This window comes from Tursiops truncatus, chromosome 16 (genome assembly GCF_011762595.2).
Source record: "Tursiops truncatus isolate mTurTru1 chromosome 16, mTurTru1.mat.Y, whole genome shotgun sequence".
Classification (NCBI taxonomy): domain Eukaryota; kingdom Metazoa; phylum Chordata; class Mammalia; order Artiodactyla; family Delphinidae; genus Tursiops; species Tursiops truncatus.
This window is the reverse complement of record NC_047049.1, coordinates 7,967,600-7,978,148: the sequence shown is the minus strand read 5'-3', so window position 1 is coordinate 7,978,148 and position 10,549 is coordinate 7,967,600. Positions and strand designations below refer to the sequence as shown.

Here is a 10,549-nt window from a genome sequence, read left to right as displayed (position 1 = left end):
TCTCATTGGCAACCGCTCTTGCCTCATGGCCACCTGGGCTATAGGGAGCCTGGGGGAGTGAGCACCTGGTGAAAGAGAACGGGGGTTACCATGGCAGTGGTAACCAAGTGGGAAAGGGGAATGGCTGCTCGTGACCAGCCAGCAATGTCCACCACAGCAGTCTTTCAAACGCTCCAGGCCACTCCTATATGCTCTGTCTACCAGGGGTCGGTGGAATGGGACAGGGGTCATGCCAGGTTTCAACATGAGACAGGTAGTGGCAGCGACACGCAGGTGGGACACAGCACGGGTGCCCCACAGCCCAGACGGAACACCAGCCCTCCCAGCCCGTCTCACCAGACAGCCTGGAGCCAGTGTGAACAACACACCCGGGCTCCCCAGCTCCCTCTTCTCTGGGAGCAAACACATCATGTTTCCTGGTAACCTGGATACCGCATCAGGGATGTAAAGCCGAGAAGCGTATCCGCTGAGCCAGCTGCGAGTGGCGGTGCCCATTAAACTTGTCCCGCAGAGCCACGGGACACTAAGTGTTGGGAACCGAGGTATCATTTTTTCCCAGAAGTCATATGCTGCCCCTTGGAAACAAGGGTTACCATGGTGATGTTTTCTACCTAGGCCTGCCTCGGGTGAGGTTGGAAATAAGACCCAGGTGTTTAAGCCAAACCAGTAAAGAGGCACAGAGCAGGGCCCCGTGGGCGGAGGGCTGGCGGGTTCCACAAGTCTCTCCTCTTGGTGTCCTGGTGGGTTTGGACCTTCTGGCTCACGTGGCGGTTCTTGGTGACACAAGAGGAGCCCAGCTTTGGAGTCAGGCGGACCTGGATTTAATCCTGCCTCGGCCACTGACCTGTGTGTGGCCTTGGGCGAGTTATTAAACTGTCCTGGCCTCAATTTCTTTGTCTTTATAATGGGGGAGGGCAGGGAATAGACCCCGATTTGCAGGATTGTTGGCATGTAAACGAGACTGTGTATTAGCAGCGCGGAGCCCGGCGCCTGGAGCGGAAGATGGCAGAGGACCAGCGTCTGGGCGCGCAGAGGCCACGGGCGCAGAGGGGGCGGTCTGATGTCACTCCCCTCCCGCCCAGGCAGGCAGGCAGACTCATGCCAACTGGCACGAGAATGAGATGAAGGTAAACGTGGAAGACGTTCTCAATCTGCCGTGAGAATTCCTGTCCCGGCGACTAGAAATGCTCTAAGTGTGAGTGATCCGCGCTGCCGGGAAGCCAGGCTCGGGACCAGGAGCCACGTGACCGGCTCTCCGTGAGAAACGCTGTGAGACACCCCGGGAGCCGACGGATCAGCCGGCACCCCTTCCCGTCCACAGGCAGGGCTGGCTGGGCATGTCCACGGGGCGTGGTGGTCGTGGAATCAGAAGGAGAGCCTTAGAACAGATGCTAAACGGCCCCACCTCACCATCGAGGTGCCTCATCCCTAGAACCAGGATCCTCCCAGAGTCCCGACCGCAAAGCCCCTGCATCTCCACCGTCGGGATCCCACCCTCCCAGGCTCCCTGTACCCAGCTCATGTTGGAAGCCGCAGTCCCAGCCAGAGGGCAGGGAGGACTGAAAGTCTGCAGCCTGGTCCTGGCCCTGGGAGGGTCCGCCCACATTTGCCCCAAGGCCTCCTCTTACACCCATCCCGTGACTGAGAAACCCTCATCCTGAGGTATTCAGACATTCCCAGGAACTCAACCTGGTGAAGGAGTTTCCAAGCCTGGGAATCACTTTCCAGCAAGTCTGCACATCTCTGATCTAAACACTCTTTATGTTGGTTTTAATAACAGCGCCCAATGAACAGGCTTACTTCCCTCTTCTCCAAGTTCTCGGGAGATACCTCAAGGTCCATCTAATAAACATTTGTATATGTCAGTAGTTTCTCTCTTTCAGCTTCCAGCATTTAAAGCCAACACTGAATGTTTGGAGTGGGGACAGGGGAGCAGCAGTCCATGCTGCTCCGGAGCCGTGGATTAGACCGAGATTCTGACACTGGTGAGTCCAACACGGTGGGTAGGGCCTTCAGAACCACTGGATGAGCCGGGTCCTTCTTCCTGGAGCATCTGTTGTCTCCACAGTATCTCTATTTCTTAGGGCTGCCATAACAAAGTACCACAAACTGGGCATCTTAAACACAGACGTATATTTTCTCACAGCTCTGGAGGATGGAAGTTCAAAATCGAGGTGTTGGCAGGGCCATGCTCCCTCTGCAGGGTCGAGGGGAGGACCCTTCCCTGCCTCTTCCAGCGTCTGCTAGTTGTTGGCCTTCCTTGGCTTCCGTGGCTTGTAGGTGCCTCACTCCAGTCTGCCTCCTTCATCACATGGCATTCTGCCCTCATGTGTCTATGTTTCTGTGTCTCTGCTCCTCTTATAAGAACACCAGTCATGTTGGATTCAGGGTCCACCCTACTCCAGTATGATCTCATGGAAATCTAATTACATCTGCAACAATCCCATGTCAAATAATATCACCTTCTCAGGGACTGGGGGGTCAGGACCTCAACATATCTTTCTGGATGACACAATTGAACAGTAACAGTGAGTTATTGAAAAACACTGTTTTTATGTTTAACCCAAGATGGATAAATGAGGGAATAAAATGTAAAATTTGCATGAGCTAAAATGAAGACCCTCATGCCTGCTGTAGGCTGGACCCCAGACATCCTTCGCCTTCCTCTGCTTTGGGGTGCGCTTAGGGAAAGAGCCCAAAAGCCGGAGTCTGGGGCCATAAGACCTCGTTTTGTCACTTACCTTGGGCAGAAAACAACCAAAATACGTAAACTGGCAGTCAGCATGTGTGATGTGCTCACAAGCACGCGTGTGGGATGATTTGAGGGCAGACAAGCTTGCGGGTGTCCTTTCTGGGTTATTTGATTCCTAGGGGCCTGCACTTCTCATTTTCTTTGAGCTAGGTGACAGCTCTGTAAGTCGCAGAAAACTTAGAGAATGCAAATGATTTGTCTATGCGTGTGCTGATGAATTCTGTCCAGAGGAATGGCACTGACTGTGGCCCTGTGAATATCTACCAGTTTTGCATCGATTTCTATATTTGTTCCAGCATCCCCAACTGCCCCTTCATGCATGCTCTTTGAATCTTCCTTTGAACTGGTTATAACATACTATTGGTTTCCTCATTAAATGGTGAGTTAAAGAAACTTAACCTATCCATTTCTTATTTTCTGAGATTCATGACCTTCACAAAATGATCTTTCTACAGGGGCAACGAGGTAAAGCATTTGAACGGACAAGCTCCCGGCAAGTTGAGAAATGTATGGTCACAGATGACGGCAGCCACGACCATAATGATCCTATCAAGATGTGATACCTCCAGGGAACTCTGTCGTATCCGGCATCATCTCAGAAGGATCTGCCAGCCGCTCAGGCTGAGTGATCAGCAAGGGACCAATCTTCAGGTGGCCGGCAGGCTGCGGGGAGGCCAGACGCCCCCTCGGGCCTCACAGACAGCTGGATTTCAGCTCCACGAAGTGCAGAGAGGTGAGGTTAGGTCTGAAAAATAAACAGGATCATAAAAACCTCCCCACTGGCAGTGTGGTCGGGCCCCGTGCGTGCCAATAGGCTGGAGCCAGGTTGCCGAGACATTGCTGACAGCCCTGGTGGGAGGAGGTCCAGGCCGAGGCCTTGGAGAGGTTGTCCAGCACCACGAATCCACCTGCCCATAAAAACACAGCCCGCCTTGGGCCTCCAGGGCTTCACCTTCCTGCTTGTCTTCCCAGATAGAGGAGTCAGAGCCCCTGCTGCCCCACAGAGCAGAGGAGTCTGTGCAGCTGATGACCCGAGAAGGCATTTCTGTCTCAGGACTGAAGCGAGGGCAGGTCCTTCGGGGCATTCTAACTAAAGACACCCAGGGCCTTGGTCCCCTGCTGCAACTCCCACCTGAGGCCATCCTGCAAGGCTCCACAGCTCAGGAGAGGATGTGCCAGGCCTGAAAGGTGAAAACGTCAAGAACTCTTCATCCATGACGTTGCACAAGGAGCCTAAGCTTGAGTGTGAGGCTGACCTGGGTTCGAATCCCAACTCTCTCCCTTGCCCACTGTGCGACTTCAAGGGAGATGCTTGATTCAACTTCCTCAGCTTATAATGGAGAATAACAATCGTGGGCACCTGGTGGGTTGTGGGATTACCTGAGAACATAGGAGACACGCCTGGTTCAGAGCAGACTCTACCTAAATATTGGTTCCCTGGCGGTTCCCTCCTGTAGGGTGGAAACAGAAGGTCCGATGTAGGCTCTCAAAGCACTCGATTTTGTCACGTTATACTTCTGGCTCTGACACAAACTTACTCATGTCTGCTCTCTGGGTCTTTAAAATAAGGGGACCTGAACAAGGTATGGAATTCCAGCATTCCACCTTGCCATTTTTCAGGACATGGGAAAACTGAGTTGTTTTCTAAGGAATGACCGCAAAATTTCAACAAAAGCGTCCCGACTCTTTTCCTCTTGACCCTCCCCAGAGAGACGGGAATGTCTGGGAGGGGCAGAGCAAGTCTAAGGAAGGCCCCTCAGAGTTATCTGCAGAATTTTCTAAATCCTCCACACCACTGCCCTCCAGAAAGCAGACAGAGCCTCGGCTGCATTTCCAACATTCTGCCTCCACAGGGAAGAAGCTGCAGCACTGTTTTCCCTCATTAAGATGCTCGGCCATTGTCAGACATCCCAGGCCAGAGAGTGGGCTTCGCAGAGCAGGTATGGGGATTCAGCTGCCCCGGAGAAGCCAGCTAGCCGCAGGTCAGTGTGGGCAGCTGGGCTTCTTATTCAAGGTGATGTAATTTGCTGGCCTGGAAAGTTCACTGCCTCCGTGAAGGAATCAGCCTCCCCGTTTCTGCCAGGGGATTAAAATATTCGGTGAAAAACATTGCTGAGAATCAAAGGGAACCAGTGCAAAACGTGTCCTGAAATAACTCCTGGGCTGTCCCTCTGACAACTCTTCACCCCGAGCTTCTGGTAGCAACATCAAGTTCAGGAAAGACCCAGGAGTGCAATTTCTTTCCCTCTCCTACAAAGACCATGCTTTTTCCGGAAGACATTTTCCCCTTTGACAACTATTCTAAGAATGCAAGGAGAGTCCTTCTTTTCTTCTAAAAATCATGCCTCCAGACTGGGAGCTGTGCTAACACGCCTGCACCAACAGCTGAGCCGAGTCAACAAGACGCTGCTGATGTGAAGATCTGAGAGCACAGAAGGGATGGATTTGGAACTGCAACCCCACCCCAAGGTCCCTCTCACGAGCTATTTCAAGTGCATTTGAAGTGATTCTGTTCATTGGAATCCATGCATCTCCCTGCCTCTGAGAAACTGGATAAATTGTGCACTGACCCTTGTTCCGAGGTCTGTAGACGTCCACGCGTCTGGTGGGGGGCCAGGAAGATGTTATGTTAATGTCCTCAAGGTCACCTCTGGCCCTCAAGTTATGGTCTGTGCCCCCTCCCATCTCCTCCCAAGCACACCCTCTGTTGCTCGGACCTGGACTCTGCAGTTTCTACACACACACACACACACACACACACATACGGCATGGTACCACTCATGCACGGCATTTGTGTGTTTCTAAATTTTTATGGGGCAGTTGGAGTCAGGGAAGGAGTGCCTGGGCAGAGATTACTACCTGTTCACCACAATAGGCTCCCTTCCTCTGGGCACATAGACTACATATCCCACCTGCTCTTGCAGCGTAATTTGATCATGTGACCTGAGTTCTAGCCAATGGAAGGAGAGCAGAAGTGAACACGCCTCAGTCTAGGCATACAATAGAATATTTTCTGGCATTAAAAAGAAACGAAGTACTGACCCAAGCTGAACCTCAAAACCATTATGTCAGGATGAACCTCAAAAACATGCTCAGTGAAAGACATAAGAGACCACATGGTTTTATGGTTTTATATACATAAAATGTTCCAAATAGGCAAATCTATAGAGATGAAAGTAGATTATTGATTACCTGCTGGGTAGGAACAGTAAATGGTTACAAGGGATCTTATGTGGGGTTAATGTGGAGGGGATAGTAAAAATGTTCTAAAGTTACTAAAAAATTACTGAATGATACATTCAATGAAATGGGCAAATTTTATGATATACAAAATATACCTCAATGAAGTTGTTAAAAAATAAATAGAAGAAGTGAGCATGCCATTTCCAGGACTGGTCTGTAAAAACCTCCCACATGTTTTGCTCCAGGCCCTTTCCCTTCACCCTGGCTGATTCAGACTGTGGTGGAGAAGAGACCGAGGAGCCTGGGTCCCTGAGTGACTCCGTGGAGTACAGCCACACCCACCATGCTCATCTGTGAGCAGGAAGTGAACTGCTCTATGTTGAACCACTACTTGTTTGAATTTTGTTGTTACAGTAATTCCCTTGCATGAATTTGTACAGACAGTTCCAGGGCAACCACCGTATTTCCATCTGAATGGCATTCTGGTTCTTTGGTAACTACCACCACTGGAGCTGTGTTTCTTCCAGAAGCCCTTCATTTTCCTCACATCTCACTGGGTCCTCTCTTCCACTTCACCCCTTCCCCAGTACCTCTTGAATTGCCTTCAGGAACTCCAGGTCCTTCTCTCTCAGTCATGCAGAGCATCCAAGTCAGTAGATGACCAAGCATGGCAGGTTGTTTCCAGGGCAACCAGGGGAGAGAAAAAGGAGGTGAGGAAATTATCCCTGTGAGTGCTGGGGGGTGGGGGCTGAGCCCTTGTGGGGTGCGGGAAGGCGGGAAACTTATGGCGTCAGATTCTACCGAACTCTGCTGCCTTTTTCCCATCTCAAGCATCCAAGTGTTCCTGCATCTCCAGAACTGAGATGGCAAGAGGTTGGTAGGAATCAAAAACATTCTTTGAGTTGTAAAAGAGAAAAGATATTGAATGTTAGCATGGAAGAGATATCGAAACAAAGAGATACCTCCAAGCTACAAGGATCTGTGTACAACATGTGGAATATAGCCAATATTTTATAATAATATAAATGGAATAGAACCTTTAAAAATTGTGACTCACTATCCTGTACACCTGTAATTTATATAATGTACATCAACTATACATCAACCAAAAAACATTTAAAAAAATGTCTCCAAGTGTGCATTTTATCTGCAATAAGCAAAACGATTTTTTCAAGCACCATTGAAACTGAAGGAGACAAATCCTGGAAAGTTTCTGGGGCAAAAGCAGTGACAAATGGGAGCTAATTTTACAGGCCTGTTGTTCACTGAAGGGATGGGTATTTTCTTTATTCGGCGTGCTGACGCTGTCGGGCTCTGACGCTGCGGAATCCACGCCCACGTACAACACGCCTTCCTCTCCTTTCTGCCCGCACTGCCTCAGAGCGCGCCTCACCTAGATTACCGAGCCCTCTCTCTGCTGCTCCAGCCTCCTCACTTGTCGCCTGCAGCCCACTCTCCACAGCCACGCTCACAGCCAGGCTGCTGTCCTCCTTACAGCCCTTTGGGCACTCCTGCAGTGGTGCAGTGCACAGCCCGCCCGTCTGTACCCTGTGGTCCTGGGTGTAACACAGAGAGACTTTCAAGCTCTTTGGGCCCCCAAATCTCTGTGACCTCACCTGTCACCGTGTATGACAGGAACCTTCTATCTAACCACTTAGAATCCCCGACGGTGCAATGGTGTGCCTCTAGATCTTTCCGTACCCTGTTCCTTCTGCCTGGAACTCCTCCCACCTCCCTTCCTCGCCCAGGTATTTTTCATTCGCCCTTCAAAGCTCAAATCAGCACCCCGTCCTCCACAAGGGTGCCTCTGTCCCCCTCGCTCAGTCCTCTGTGCTCCTCGGGGCACGCTGGTGACTGTCCTGTGTGCTCCCTGAGGACAGCCATCGTGTTGGGAGGTGTGAGGTGAGGTCGGGGCCAACCCTGGAGGAGCCAGAAGTGGAGTCACAGATGGTTCCGCCTCAGTCAGGAGGAGGGCCAAGACGGAAATGCTGAGGGAAACTGAGGCCAGGACGAGGGCCCTGGGGCAGGCAGACTGAAAGGCAGTTCAGCACTGGGAAACCGGAATAAAGGTGACAGCTTATCGCCGAAAATGCTCCCCGTCCTCTCCCCGCCACCACCACACCTCTCGTCTCCGCCCACACCTTTCCTGGACAACGCCCACCGAGCCCTGCTCACCCCAGGGCCTGCAGGTCACCTGGTAGAAGTGCCCTGGCAGGGGTCGGGGGTGGCAAGTGTTAATATGGGCAGGTCAATGCCGGCCTCTCTGTTGGCCAGTGGGAGACGGTGCAGGCCTAGGAGCTGACCCAGCGAGGTTGGTGTAATACAAAGCAACAAGAACAGGGCCGAAAGAACCAAGGTTAAGCGTACAGCTTAATCCCTTTGAAGTGAGATGCGGAACCCATCTCAGCTGGAGCCACAATATCCTCTCCTAGGACCCAGGGCGCTTGGCTCCCAGGCACTGGCAATGAACATCTCAGAGAGAGCATCCCTGTTTACCTACGAGAGATAATACGACCGCATAATCACGGAGATTCAAACACAGTCACAGAGATCACCCAAGAGCAATTCGGCTGGAACGATTACAGTTCTCCAGATGGGTCTTTGATACAAAAGGTAAGATCATTGGATTCTCTCTGAAGGGAGAGCTTGTTTCTTCTGTACCCACAGAGCAAATACCCACTTGAGAGGTCAGGACAGGAAGGCTCTGCAGGACAAGTAATAAAAACCCAGGGGATGTGGGAAGGGCTGCACAGAGAGAGCTGGCCAAGACAGTCGTGATAGCCCTTCCTTAGGGAGCCAGGCGCTTTGTTTTATTATTTTATTTTATTTTTTAATGGAATGGCTGAGTTAAAAGCTTTTGGTTCTATACGGGGTTTCTAAGTTGGGCTTGTTTTTTTTTCTTTAAATGAGAAACAGATTACAATGAAGGCATTTTGTTATGTATATTAAATGCAGACACATCCAGAGAAAACAAATGAAAAGGCAGACATAACACAAGCTTGTGCATCAGTGATCCCATGCATATGCATTAGCTCATGGTCCCTTAAAATAAGCCAGTTTCTCCAGCCTTTCATTATGCAGAGAGGGGAGTATTTTCCAAACACTCTCACAATTAAGGGGAAATGGCCCTGGCAGAGCTCTCCCCTGACACAGCCCTTCATTACGTGCTCCTTTCCTCCCTGCCCACTCTCCTGTCTGTGTGAATTGACTAGTTCTACCCCTTTGGTATCTTGTTCCTCACCAACTAGAAGGAAAAAATGCTTATTATTTAAACAGGTCACAAATAAGCAGACGAATATACTGACTAAATGCAAGGGATGTGGAGTTAGAAAGCCCAGGTACAAATGTCTCTGCCACTTACTACTGAGCAAGTGACTTCACTTCTCTAGCCTCAGTTTTCTCATCTATAAAATGGGGATACGAATACGAGGATTAAATAGAATGATGCCTGAGCAGGGGTGCCTAAGTAAGCATATAATATATAATTATATTTTATAAATTGTGCACACTGAGTGTATCACTTACCCCAGAGAACTCAGTGTCTTGGGCTGAAAAGGGGTCTTAGAGATCATCTCTCCTTACAGGAGAGACTGATCTGGGGGGCAGGGGACTCACGAGGGCAGTTGGAAGCCAATTCTTATTGAGCACCTACTATGTGCCTAGCCCTACACTCAGCATCTGGTCCTGGTGATTCTCCTCTTTCCAGCACTCTGTGCTCCAGGTAAAAGGCATGAGCCCAGACTTGCTCAGCTTTGCTCCTGCCCGTCAAACCCTAGAAGGCATCCTGCAGCCACTACCCCTGCACATCCCCATCCCCCGATCTGGGACACCCTGGCAAGTGACAGAACCCCACCATTATCATCACCAAAAAAAGGAATTTATCATAAAAATACAGGTTGGATTATGAACTTCAAGAACTAGAGAAAAGTCGGGCTTCTGGAAGAAACAAAACTAGGACTGGTGTGCCCTCGGGAACCCAGGACACCTCCAATTCCCTGGGTGCATCTGTGCCATTATCTACAAAGCACCAAGAATGGTACCAAATGCTTTACGTGTATTATCTTACCTGACCCTCCCACAACCCAGCGTTCTCACTGGGAAACTGAGGCACAGAGCAGGTACCGGCTTGCCCAATCTCTCCAACCCATCCATCAGGGAGCTGGATTCTGAACCACAGCCTGGCACCGTTTCACTCTGACTGGGCCAAGTGGGTCAGGTGCTCCCAGCACCGGACCTGTCAGCATGGCCTGGAGGCGGGGAGACACAAACAGCTGGAAGTGGCCCTAAGGACAGAGGGTACTTCTGTGAGGGAAGAGCCAGGAAGAGACACAACGTGACCCACTCCACTGTCACCCTCTGGTCATCCACTGAGACCCAGCAGAGAAAGCTGTCCTCCAGGGAAGCAGCCCTCTTCCCAGCCTGGAGCCACCGTCGTGCCCACTTTTAGGACAGTGCCTGGCACACAGCCACCCCCACGACTCCCATGGGGCCCTGAGTCCTATGTGAGGGTTTCCCTGGTGGTCTCACACCCGGCAGAGATGCCAAGAGGCCTGAGAGTGTCGGGTCGGACCCATCTCTGTCCCCAGAGACTGCACAAGCCTGTGCACAAGGGCT

The 10,549-nt window shown here is 51.0% G+C and overlaps 1 long non-coding RNA gene across 2 annotated transcripts; it reads left to right on the top strand.

Moving 5' to 3' along the window:
* The first annotated feature begins 550 nt into the window (after positions 1-550).
* LOC117308497 (uncharacterized) lies at positions 551-7,035 on the top strand. Of its 2 annotated transcripts, none has more exons than XR_004522537.2 (3): positions 551-1,269; positions 1,884-1,985; positions 3,208-7,035. It is a non-coding gene; the product is annotated as an uncharacterized lncRNA (long non-coding RNA). The 2 variants fall into 2 exon arrangements; XR_004522536.2 differs by having other exon boundaries at positions 705-1,985; positions 3,208-3,485; positions 3,725-7,035.
* The last annotated feature ends 3,514 nt before the right edge of the window (positions 7,036-10,549 follow it).